Source organism: Pinus tabuliformis, chromosome 2_2, assembly GCF_031772625.1.
Source record: "Pinus tabuliformis cultivar Carrire ecotype Pingquan chromosome 2_2, CPIR1, whole genome shotgun sequence".
NCBI lineage: Eukaryota > Viridiplantae > Streptophyta > Pinopsida > Pinales > Pinaceae > Pinus > Pinus tabuliformis.
Window position 1 is genome coordinate 139,314,039 of NC_142300.1, and position 13,223 is coordinate 139,327,261.

Genomic DNA, 13,223 nt, shown 5'->3' on the forward strand with positions numbered 1-13,223 from the left:
TCTTGAACTAAAACCATTGCAATGGTCATATTCGCTGCAGCCAGATACAGGTTAAAATATCTTTGATAGTCTGGGGCATACATTAATGATGCTTTTACTAGAGAATATTTCAGAGCATCAAAGGAAGCTTGCGCCACCTGATCCCTGACAAAAGGTACATCCTTTTTCAAAAGATGAGTATAACCTTTAGCAAGTTCTGCGTAATTTGGAATGAACCTCCTCAGAAAGTTTGCTTTCCCTTGGAGTTTCTGAATCTGAACCAAATTTGAAGGTGGAGGCAAATTAATGATTGCCTGAACCTTGCAAGGGTCGAGCCAAATCCCATCCTTAGAGACTACAAAGCCAAGTAAACGACCAGAACCGACGCAAAACACACATTTGTGCGGATTGAGTCTTATCTTGTAGTGTCGGCAACGTAGAAATATCGCTCTTTAATGCTGCGGATGATCAGTCCGCTTTCGCGAATGAGTCGGAAGGTCGTCGAGATAAGGTTGAACGATGTTCTTGATGTCATGGAAGGCATAATTCATTGCCCTCTGAAACGTCGCCCCTGCGTTCTTTAAACCAAAGGGTAATTTTCGATAAGCGAATGTGCCCCACGGACAGACGAATGCAGTCTTTGACTGGTCCTGTGGGCGGATATTTATTTGATTATACCTGGAAAATCCATCCATGAATGAAAATATTTCACATCCGGCGCATTCATCAATTATCTGGTCGATGAAGGGTGTAGGATAGTTGTCCTTCAGACAAGCTTGGTTTACATCCCTATAATCGACACACACTCTAATTGTCCCTTGTTTCTTCATAACAGGGACAATATTCGATACCCAATCGGTTAGAGGAACCAGGTAGATGAAGCCAGCATGGAGAAGTTTTTCAACTTCTGCCTTAATGGCAGCGGCCTTCTTGGGGTGCACCTGCCGAAGCCGTTGTCTTACTGGTTTGACATCAGGATACATTTTAATTTCATGTTCAACGATAGTCGAGTCAATGCCTGGCATTTCATCATATGACCAAGCAAAGACATCTCTGAATTCGCGAAAAAGAGAGTTATATATTTCCAGTTCTGAAGGAGAACATCCTTTGCCGACATAAATATTCTCTACAACATTTGTCTTAGTCGAGATATTTATGGCTATAGTCTCTTCAATATTGGATAAGTTTCGCTCGGAATCCACTGTATTTACAGTATTTGATAGGAATTCAAAAACTGAAGGGTGGTAAAGGTCATGCTGAGTATCTTCTTCATATTCCGGAAGAAGGGAACGATGGTGGCAATCATTCCATGGTGCCCCCTCAATCAACATTGATTGTAGGATTCCTTCGTCAGTCCCATGTACTTTCGACCAAGGATCTAACGTAGTACCATATTCTCTAGACCTATCTACCCAAACGCTTGATGAGCGTTGATTTGGGTTCGCCTCCCATGCTCGAAACATTGATTGCTACAATATTTCAATGGGGCTTGGGGGAAAAACCATTGCATGATCCATTTCGACATCGTCTTCTGAGATCTTCGTGGAAGATATCATGTTGCAGGCTCTTACGAATGCTACTTCTCCTATATAGAATGGAGGTGGAAGTGCGAAAGTTCCCATTAATGTGGGGTCTTTCAGTAGGCCTACTCCGATGTCTTCAAGCGAGTGGTTGCTTCCATGGATCATGGGAATGCTTCCTGTAACTTGTGAACCATTAGGGAGGAAGTCTTATTGGTCGACGATCGTAATCCCTCCTTGAAAAGGGAATGCGATCTTCCTAAAATAAGTCGACACTACAGCTGCCATGGCATATATCCACGGTCTTCCCAGTAGGATGTTGTAGTCCAGATTCCCATCGATGACTTCAACATCTATTTCTACTGTTTTCCCTCCCAGTTCAACTTTCAAGTTATTAAGGATACCGCATGGGGTATATGTCCTTCCGTCGAATCCTTTTAATGTCGTCGAAGATCGCGACAAGGTTGGAGATCCTAAAGTTTTCCAGCAACTCATCGACATAATACATGTAGATGCCCCCTCATCAATAATTGTTCGGTGAACAATTTTGTTGAGGGCTTTCACTTGAATAAGGAAAGCTAGTTGGGCTGGTAACTGAGGATCGTATCCTTTGTGATCAAAGGATACAAGATTGGAATCCTTAGGATCAACCCCACCAATATCTGATAACAACGCCTGCCATTGGGATGGGAAATTTTGTAGTACTTCAAGAGTCGACATAGCGGATGGCGATTGGGCCAAATCTTCCACTATGTTATAATGCTGCGCCGCTCTGGCGTGAGGATTAAATGTCGACTTGTGTACTACTCCCTTTGGCGGTTTTAACGTTAATTCAGGAATGGTGGGTGGTACAACTTCTGTCGAAGTTGTTGTCAAACTACTTGGTTGATCTTTACCTTTGTCATTCGACAGCTGCGGATTCCCGTAATCTTTGTTCCTTGTCGAAATCAAAGCATCATTCTGCTATTTTGAAACCGACAACATAAGCACTTGCGACGGGGAAGCATTTCCACTATTAACCAGATTTTGACCTGGGTTTGGGAACGGACCAGTTAACACAGCTTAGGTTTGCGAACTTTTGAAGAACCTTCTAAGCTCAGCTTTGTTGGACAATCGGCTGTCCAATGATCCTCGTCACATATCATGCATGGACTTTTTGGTTTCCCTTTCCTAGGAGGGTTTGAAGAAGTTTTTCCAGGAGATGACTCACCCTGTTTCTTCTTCTTCCCTTTGTTTTGCTTCTTCTTGCTTCCTGATTGATTGGTTTATTTGCCTTTATCTGCTGATACGACATTTACTTCCGAAGCAAGAATGTCATATTTTGCATTTTGATCCGAATTCTTACGGGCTTTTTTAGACGAAGCCTTTGTCGATTTCGCGTTTGCCGTTCCAATCACACCATCGCCGGCATGAGAGTGACTATTTGATTTAGGAGGAGGAGGAATTGAAAATTCCGGTCTAGGGGCGTCAGGTATTTTGTCGTAGAGCGTGCCAGACTGAGTATAAACTAATTCTAGATATTGTGCACGAGAAATAACTTGCTCCTCTGTCACGACTCCCCCCTTTGCCACATCCTCTGTTATAGCAGGAAGTAACGACTTTATAAACCATTCAGCTAGTAGCTGATCAGGAAAGTATGTTTTCACCATCCTACGACGACGACGCCACTCATGTATGTGATCGGATATATGAGTGGCAGTTGTCTGCTTGAAGTTGGTTAATATTTCTGTTCCCGTTTCATACCTTATCGGTAATTGAAAATGGGTTAAGAAAGTCGTGGCTAGGGAGCTAAAATTGTCGAACGAGGCTCCAGGTAATTCAATATACCATTTTGCCGTTGGACCCGTTAACGTCCTCTGGAAAAGGCGAAGCCTTATCGAATCATCATTTAGGGTGTTTGATGAACACCACAGATGAAAAGTCATCACATGATTCGATGGGTCTTCACCTGGATTTCCATTGAATTTAGGAATGTCAGATGGAAGTTTGTGAGGAATTGCTAGCCACCAAGGGGCGTAAGCAATCGGATCGTTCGTTAACCGGTGTAGATCGGGTAACTCTAAAGTTGCCACAAATGGTAACTATTGATTCAGGTTAGGTGAAGCGTACCCAGGGTATGATGGGATCGCCTGAGCAGTGGGCCTTTGCATACCAGCATAATGTAATTGATGTTGGTATGACTGATACGGTTGATGGACTTGACCACTGTAAAGCGGTTGGTTTTGACCGTTTTGAATATACGGTTGTCCACTGTTCGCAAAGATCTGCTGCTCAGAACCTTGGTACACTTGCTGGAATTGTGGTTGTTGGTATTGCACCAGCCACGATTGTGAAGCCATGTTCTTTTGCCCTATGCTAACCGTTGGACCAAGGTGTGGGGTAATTGTACCCGTTTGGACCTGTGTCGCCCCACCAGTTGGCGATTGAGGTTGTGTCGCAGGGTCAAGGGGCTGTTGCATTACAACCTGAGAAATTTGAGGTTGACATACAACAGGCAACGTTTGAACTGGCGACACTGTCACAATAGCCGGTGTGGTCGGGATGTTCGACATAGGTACACACTGTTGCATAGAATATACAACCCTTGGTTGTTGAGGTAGCATAGGTACCCAACTACTTGATGTAATTCCAGTATAACCTGAATACTATTGTGAACTCCCGTATGGATACCCTCCTGGAGGGGGTAATGAAAAGGCATACTGCCCCCCATACGGTAGTAATCTGAAACTCAAGGGGATTGTTTGACCTTGTGGACTGGATTGCCCAAATTGACCTCCAAATGGATCAATCTGGTGAGTCTCAACATAAGAGTTGCCGGATATTATTCCGGATGAACAAACTGGAACAGACCACACTGTCGAAATAGTCCCTTGGTGGACTCCTTCTAGCGGTTGTGAGCTAGTCGGGACAGCTGTTATGCCGGCAAACATTGTCGGAGTGATGGCAGGGGCTTCTGCTGTCGCTGTGTTGTTCGACACAGTCCTAGATGTTGACGGTTGTTCAGACATTTTGAGTCTATCCAATAGATCGCCTAGCGATTCTACAGGAACTTCCACTTGTGGTGGACTAACTTCTGATGAAGGAAATAGAGTGACCCCGACTCCAAAATGGGTTGGAGTACTTTCTTGGGGATCCTCTACAATTTCCTCTATCACAATCAAACCCGGTGGAAGAGGAAGACCGTCAGGTCCGTAAAATATTTCTGGTGCCGAAGAAGGGGTTGAATCGACAGCGACAGTTGTTTGAGGAGCAAGACTTTCTGAACCGGTTACAGATGGAACTGGTTCAGTAACGCAAGTATTTGCCCCCAAACTAGGATCAGTATTACTGTCCCTCTGTGGCTGTTGAACTTCTTCTATAGAGGCAGGGTTTCCAGAAATGTTTGGAGTAACCGGAATCTCATATGTTGTTGGAACACTTGTTCTAACTTTGATAGGAGATTTCGAACCGGTTAAACGAGTTCGCTTTGTCCGTACTGTTTTCGATTCCGGAGACAAAGACGGTTGACTCGTAAGCCTCCGCGAATGACGGGGTTTCAATTGAATTTCTTCCACGATTGCGGATTACTCGATCAACCAAAATACAAAAGGGGAAAGTGTGTTTCCGAATTAAATGAATTTTTTAGACGCTTTTAGACACAACTTGCTTTTTCACTTTTAAAGAGTCGAGAAAAAGCTAAAGATGACTCTAGTCTCCTTCGATGTTTTAACGAGCGCGAAGTGACAAATGCTCGGATGGACTTTTTCTGTTATAGAGTCTGAAAAAGGCCAAAAGGAACTTCTCTGGAGTTCTAGGCAGAGGGTGTGCCAAACTTCTCGCAAAACCGCATAATACTTTTTAGGGTACAGGCGGTCGATCTTCCTGAATGCTGTGTTCAGTGCATTGCGATCAGTAGGGCGGCCGACACGGCTTCCTAAGGATAAAGGTTTTATGCCTATAGGGGTCTCCCAATATATACGCGACGGTACGTGGGAGCACAATCCGTACTGGCGCTATCGTCCCTCAGGAGGAATCACCCACCATCCACGAGATCGACAGTCACCAGGCTTAACGACGCCGGAACACGTCTCTAGCCTAGACCTCTATGTTGTGCGTTATGTTACAAAGCGTTGTTAAGTTCATTTAATTTATTTTAGGTTGATCTTTTTAAAGTTTGCCTTTCAAGGTTCACCACGAGATGTATGATACAAATTCCTAAATGCAGTCTAAAGATGATAAGCAAGCTTTATATCTTTTCAACTTTGAAAATCCTAGCTACTAAGGGAAAAGAAAGACACCATCTTTTCTCAAAGAGAAATCAGCACACTCTAATACACTTTTCCTAAATCCAACATGCAAACTATCAAATGCAAATGCACAATGCAGGTGTTTGTTTTCCGCTTTCTTAGTATTGATGCCTACAAAGAAAGCTTTTTGTACAACTTTGAATTTGCTTTTAAATGATCAATACAAACAAGTTTTTCGAAATCAGAGAGGGTAGAAGAGATTACAACACTTAACGATTTTTGAAATAAAGACTTGTTTTAATACTTAAAAGAGACAAATTCATACCAATAAGCAAAAGTAAATGTATAATCAATCTGCAAACAACCAATGAACTCTCTTCTAAGATCACAATCAACAGATCTGAATCAAGGGCTACAGGATGACTATTTCACTCATGCAAAGGAAAACTATAAATGACGCCACAAACACATAAAAACACTCACAGTATTTTTGTACAAAAGGAGGTGGAATGTAAGCAGAGAAAAGGAGTTATCAGACTGGTACCTACACTGGTTACAGGCTGCAAAAAACAGAGATCAAAACAAGGCAAAACATAGCAGAGAACCCCAGCTGCACAAGGACAAACTGGTTCAGCGCAACCTCAACACAGGGGTTTTGACATTCGGCGCAGGTAGCCTTCACGGGACCTGCGTTGAAATGCAGAATCCCTTCACTGGGTCTGCGCTGAAGGAGAAACTCTCGTTTCCCTCAGGTTCTGGGTCACAGATTGCTCTTTAATTCACTGTTTCAGGCCAAATAAAATCAACAAGCAAGGTGTAATCAAAGGGATGCTTTGAGAGGCTACTAAGATCTATCACAAGGATCATCAAATCATTTTTGAATCCATTGTTCAGATCATAGACAAGTCCAGCAATTGGATCAAAGCAGCAACTTTCTACTTTACATCCGGGAAAGATGTAGTTCAATTGTTGCTGTCAAGTCTATGATGCAAACAATGATAGAAACACAAATAAAATGACTAAACAAATGTCCCCGGTGGAGTCGCCAATTTGTTGTGGGGAAAAATGCCTATGCAGGACGATCCTATCCACCTAAGGTGTGACAGTGCCTTAGCAACAAACGAGTACAGCTATACTGGTTTCTTCCTTTATGAAATGTAAAAGAAGAGAGATCAATAGACTTACCGGTGTCTTCCGTTTGTCCCTCGATCCGGTCTCTCTTCTCTTTGGGACTTCACAGCTACTTGCCTTCCTGCTTATCCAGCTCCAACTTCCTGCAAGATCACAAGAGAACAACTACTTGTGACAAGAGAAGAACTCTACTCAAAGACAGATGTTCACATTCATAACTAGTTTAGGATTAGAGATAAACTAAATACACTAATACATTCATACATCAAAATACATCAGCATATAGGAGAAACCAAGATAGCTTTATTGATGAATAACAAGGTTCAGGAAGAGATACAACCCAGAGGGCTCCAATCCAGCATCTCCTTCCCAGCAAATGGAATTCCTATCTTCAGCCCCTTCAAAGCATTAAGCACCCAATGATTCCAGTCTCAAACCAACAACAATTCTTTGCATTAACAAAATTCCAGCCTCTAGATCTCATGGAGGAGAGATCCATATATAGATGTTTGGAGAGAGGATGAGTCAGCTTGAGATCTCACTAGTGTCCTCTCCCTCTATCAGTTCTTGAGTCCACTTGGAGGTCCTTTCTTCCACTTGGAGATTTGGAACCTCTTACTCATCACCAGTTGAATTCCTTGAGGCAAGTGTCATTTTGGAAGCTTCCTGGGTTTTGACACCTTGAGAAATGAGCCTGCCACTTGTCCACTCTCGTTCAGCGCAGGTAGCCTTTGTTCCAGTTGACATTCAATGCAGGTAGCCAGTGTTGGCTTTGACATTCAGCGCAAACAACTAGTGTAGCCACTGAAATGATCCTGAATTGACTTGTTTTTGAGCAGTTTCAGGTGGAGAACTTCTGTGAATTGTTGTGGTTTGTTAGCCTTGTTCCTCTAGGGGTAGGAACAACATGTTTAGGGACTTTGGATCCCTTAGATTACGAACATTTCATGCTGAATGATGTAAGGCACAAAAATGTCTATAACACGTGTCATTTGCAAACTGTGACCATGAACCATATCAATCGAGGCAGCTTTGAAGTTCAATTCCAAATGGTTATTGAGAAGAATCCTTTGTAGATGGCTTAAATATGTGACAGGGTACAATAAGTGGCAGAGAGGCCTTGCTATCACAATCCGCTGAGATTCAACACTTGGTCACCTCGATTCAGAGCTTCACTCTTGTCACAAATAGATCTAGACAACCCTCTTACTCTCGCGCCTTTGCCTCTTCCTCCAAACGATAATTTTTTATTTCTTGGGGGTGGGAAATTTGGGGTTTCTACACTGCAATGGAAAAGGCACTGAAGCTTGGGAAAATTGGGGTTTCCATGTCGTGCTCCGGTATCCAAAATTTTGGGGTTTCCATGTCGTGCCCCAGCGCCCAAAATTTTGGGTTTCCACGTTGCGACGAAAAAGGCACCTAAGCATGGGAAAAATTGGGGTTTCCATGCCATTCCCTAGCGCCCAAAATTTGGGGCTTCCACCCGGTGCCTAAAATTTGGGGCTTCTGCTCAGTGTAAACTAATTTGTGGTTTCCATGTCACGCCCAAAATTTGGGGCTTCCACTCGATGCCTAATGTTTGGGGCTTCCATCCAGCGCAAAAAAAATTGGGGTTTCCATGTCACGCCCAAAATTTTGGGTTTCCATGTCATGCCCAAAATTTGGGGTTTCCACCCGACACCTAAAATTTTGGGATTCCGCCCGATGCAAGAAATTTTGGGTTTCCATGTTGCACCCAAAATTTTCGGTTTCCAAGTCGCGCCCTAGCACCCAAACCTAGGGAAACTTGGGGTTTCCATGTCGTGCCACAACTGAAACCAGCAACGCCCTAGCCTGGGGAAACTTGGGGTTTCCATGTCACGCCCTGACGCACAAGCCTGGGAAGCTTCAGGTTTCCATGTCACGCCACGACTGAAACCGGTGGCACCCAAGCCTAGGGAAACTTGGGGTTTCCATGTTGCACCTTGGTGCTCGAGCCTAGGAAGCCTGGGGTTTCCATCTCATGCCACGACCGAAGCTAGTGGTGCCCAAGTCTAAGGAAAATTGGGGTTTCCATGTCCCACCCTTGATGGAACCACGGGTTTCCACATTTTATGGCACGATGGAAATGTGGGGTTTTCAACAATGCCCCAACATGGGGAACTTGGGGTTTCCACGATGATGCAAACTAGCTTACAAATCTGGGGAACTTACGGTGTTTCTAAACCACTACCCAAGTCTAGGAGCTTTCATTTTCATGTCGTGGCACTGCCAGAACCACTGACAGAAACCACCCAAGTCTAGGAAACCTGGGGTTTCCATGTCACATCACACCCTGAATCACTTGAGAGTCTATGGAACTTCGGATTTCCATGTCGTGGTGCGACGAAAAGCCACCAAAGTTCAGACAACTCAGGGTGTCCATTTCATGGTGTGATGGAAACTACTACCCAAGTCAGTGGACACATGGGGTTTCCATTTCGCGTCAGGAAAAAAATTACTACCCAAGTCTGGGAAACGCGGGGTTCCCATCTCGCTCACGCCATGGCTAAAATTGCCGCCCAAGTCTTGGGAGCTTTGGGTTTCCATGTCATCACGCGACAGGGAATGGTCGCCCAAGTTTGGGGAGCTTCAGGTTTCCATTTCAACACATGACAGGGAACGACGGCCCAAGTCTACCAAACACGGGGCTTTCCATTCCTTGTCATGATGGAAACCGCCTATCTATGGGAAGCTCAGGGTCTTCCATGTCCCGCCACGATAGAAACTACGACATTGGTGTAGGGAACTTGGGTTTCCATGCCATAGAATGATAAAGAACCACCCAAGTCCTCAAAACCCGAGGGCTTCTATTTCGTGGCATGAGGGAAACCACCTAATTCTGGGAACCTTTGGGGTCTCCATCTCCTGCCCAGGCGAAAACCACAACCCCAGTGCATGGAACTTGGGTTTCCATGTCGTAATACGACCGAAATCGCCCAAGTTTATGGAACTCATGGTTTTCATGTTGCCTAGGGTGTCAAGTATTCGAGTCGGGAGCACTTCAGACAGTCAAGAGACTATACCCATAGTACGGGTGCCCACATTTGATTATATGCGACTCGGGTGAGCATTCGATTATATGCAAAGACATGGCATGACATTTTCTTATGCGTGATAGTGATGGGCGCACTCATAGCAGGCGTTCCATGTTGGGCAGGACGGACGCCCCTTGATACATGCACAATGGGTGAGTCACCAGCAGAAGGTGTTTGGGAGACCCATGTTGGCTGCCCAGATGAAAGAGGTGACCATGTGCGGATGAGTTAGGACATGGGAAGTTGTGCGATATGCGGCGATGGGTGTAATCATCTAAGTGTTGGAGCCAACCCACGGGTGCGACGATGCACACGAAGGGATGAAACGGTTCATTGGAATGGGGTGTGTCAAGGTTATGTGGTAGGTCGGTTGGGCATGCCTGTTGATGGAGCCGACCCTTGTTATACTCGAGAGACACGGCCCTTGGGCGAAAGGATGCTTATAAGCAAGGAGGATGGTGTTTGATGAAGGGACATCGAACTCAAACTTCCACATCACAAAACAAGTGTGAATGAAGGAGTGGGGCAAAAATAGAAGGGAGAGAAGGATGGGGGTAAGAGGGTTGCATCAGCTATGGATGACAGTGCGTGAGTCAGACTTGGTATTGTGGACAGGCAGAGTGAGGCGGGTTACCGACTGGGCAGGTAGGCCACAGTGCATGCAGACCATACACCCTCACTATGGATCGCACCAGCAGGCAGAGTTTGGGAGTTGCAGAATGGAAAGTCGAGCGGACAGGTTCACAGTTTAGGTGTGGAGTTGTGTCATGCAGGTCGCAGGCAGTGCATCATGACCACACAACAAGATAGGTTGAAAGAATAATTGAAGAAGATAAATTGATGGTAAGTTATTTTCACTCAATTTTTAAGAAAACTTATTGGAAAATTGACTGAGTGTTGAAGTAGGTGCAGACCATGTACTCAAGTATTGGTAAAATGAAAAAGTAAGGTGGTGCCGCACCTGCTTATGTGTGGTTGAAATACTACCACTAGGATAGGAGTGTGACATGGGGTCTCCCAGTCCCTCCTTGACAAAAGTCACCAAATTGTGGAGAACTCGGGGATTCCATGTCCTTCCTTGTCGAAAGCCTCCCAAGTGTGGGAAATTTGGGGTTTCCATGTCTCATCATGATGGAAATCACCCCAGGTGCAGTAAACTTGGTGTACTTTGAGTCTACAACCTCACATCAAGAAAAAGGCTTGGTTGGTCAAGATAATGAGGGTTTCTTCGTTGGTAAAGGATCTCACTAAGGATCAGAGATTGGAATCTCTTCTAGAGCTAGTCCACCAAGGACTATCAAAAGTTGAAAGAAGGACACACTGCCTGGGAATGAAGTGATGAAGAAACAAAGTGCAGAGAGGAGGAAGGACTTGACTTGTGCTTGGAGGATATTGTTGTTAAGGGTCTAGGGCTTCGCAATGATCAATAAGAAGGTTCAATAGTGAAATTTATGAAAGGGTTTTCCTCTCTGAGAGAGAGAGGTTTTTCCCTGGTAGAGAGCCAACATCTTGTGTTCTTTTTCTTATGCTTTTGGCACCATTTTGATGAAGTAAGCATACGTGCATTAATAAGAAGAGAAGAAGATTAAGATAACAAGAAAAATTGTAAAATAGCTTCACAGATTGTTATCAAGTCTAGAAGAATCCTGCTATGCCCCATTGCCCCATATTCTTCAATGTGATATCAGAGCTAAGGTGACACATCAAGCGAAGGGAATCTCAAGAACATCCACAAGGTTGAAGCATCAAGCCAAGAATTCTCATTCACATCAAGGACAAGAAGGTCTACCATCTATCATTCATCATGGAAGACTACAAAGCAAGAAGAAACACCTTGTATAAAGGCACCTACAAGAAGAACAAATCAAAGAGGGACCTACATCAAGCTAAACCATCTTGAAAAATGAAAGTCACTACGAGTCAAGTCATCGAGAAAGTCCATTTGAAAAGAGCAACTTGAAGAACATCTATATCTAAGGAAGGAAAGCCATCAAGTCTTCAAGAAGAAAGCAAGTTCACTACATCTCAAACTCTATCAAGTAAGTATATGTCTCCTTCTGAGTATACCTCATTATCTTTTTGCAAGGAAAGTAACAAATTGGTTGGGACCACTACATGTCCAAAGTCCAATGATTTGGATGCTAAGAATATGGACGCTACAAAAGGGATTGTCCTAAACTTAAGAAGGACACCAACAACAATAGAAAAAGGGAATAAGCTCATGTAACTCAAGAAGTGAAAGAAGACGACAACAAGAAAAAGAAGGAAGATCCTCCTATGACTAAGTCAACCTCTTTGCATAAAGTCTTCTTTCAAAGTTTTGATTAGTATAGGAGCATATAGAAATAGAATAGATTGCATGGTTAAAGATATCTTTTAGAATATAGGAGCATGGTGTAGATATAGCTCAAGATATTCACATATAAGGAGCATACCTATTATAGGGTCTCATCGACAATGAAAAATGATTGATCATGATCAAAATTGTCAGAAGGCCTCTATCATTAAAGGAAGAAACATTTACAAGGTAAGGGACTTCAAGATCCTCTGGTAAAATCTTAAAAATAAGGTTCATACATAAGGGGGTAGATGTCTCATTGGGAGTCCCATTTATGGGATTCAAGAAAGGATGATATATAGGCAAGAGCAGATGAAGCAAGAAAGGCTACACCAATTGAGGAGAACTACCAAATAAAGCCGAGATGATAAAAGAATAATCAATATGAGGTATGTATGCATCATAGTTTAAGTCATGTCATCATATATATTGGGTCATGGGAAAAGTTCTAGAATCATGATCAAGAATAAAAGGATCTCTTTTGCCAATGATATGCTTAGAGGCATGTACTACAATGGAGTAAATGTCAATATGAAGAAGTGCTCTCATAAGGAGTATAAGGTGTTTGACCAATCAATGCAAGAAGAAGCAAATGAAGAAAGAGATCAAGCATGTGAAGAACATAGTGGTCACAAAGAATAACTATTTGACAAGATTCCTCAACATTTCTCGAAAGAAAGCATGGCAACTCTGACAAAGGAAGAAAAAGATCAAAGGACCCGTGACACCAACGAAGGCCTTGGAGATAGTAAGGTGTAGATAATTGATTCAACTCTACAAATATGTCATGATGAAGAGGCCATCCAACAAAAGCACAATTTGATGTTGAAGAAATATCACGATGAAGTCATCAGCGGCCACTAAATCAAATTATGGGAACAATCAAGTATAACTAAGCATCCATGTGATAAGTATTATGAAGGATAGACAAGATGAAAAAGGAGTAGCTAGATGACAAAAAAGACCTAATATA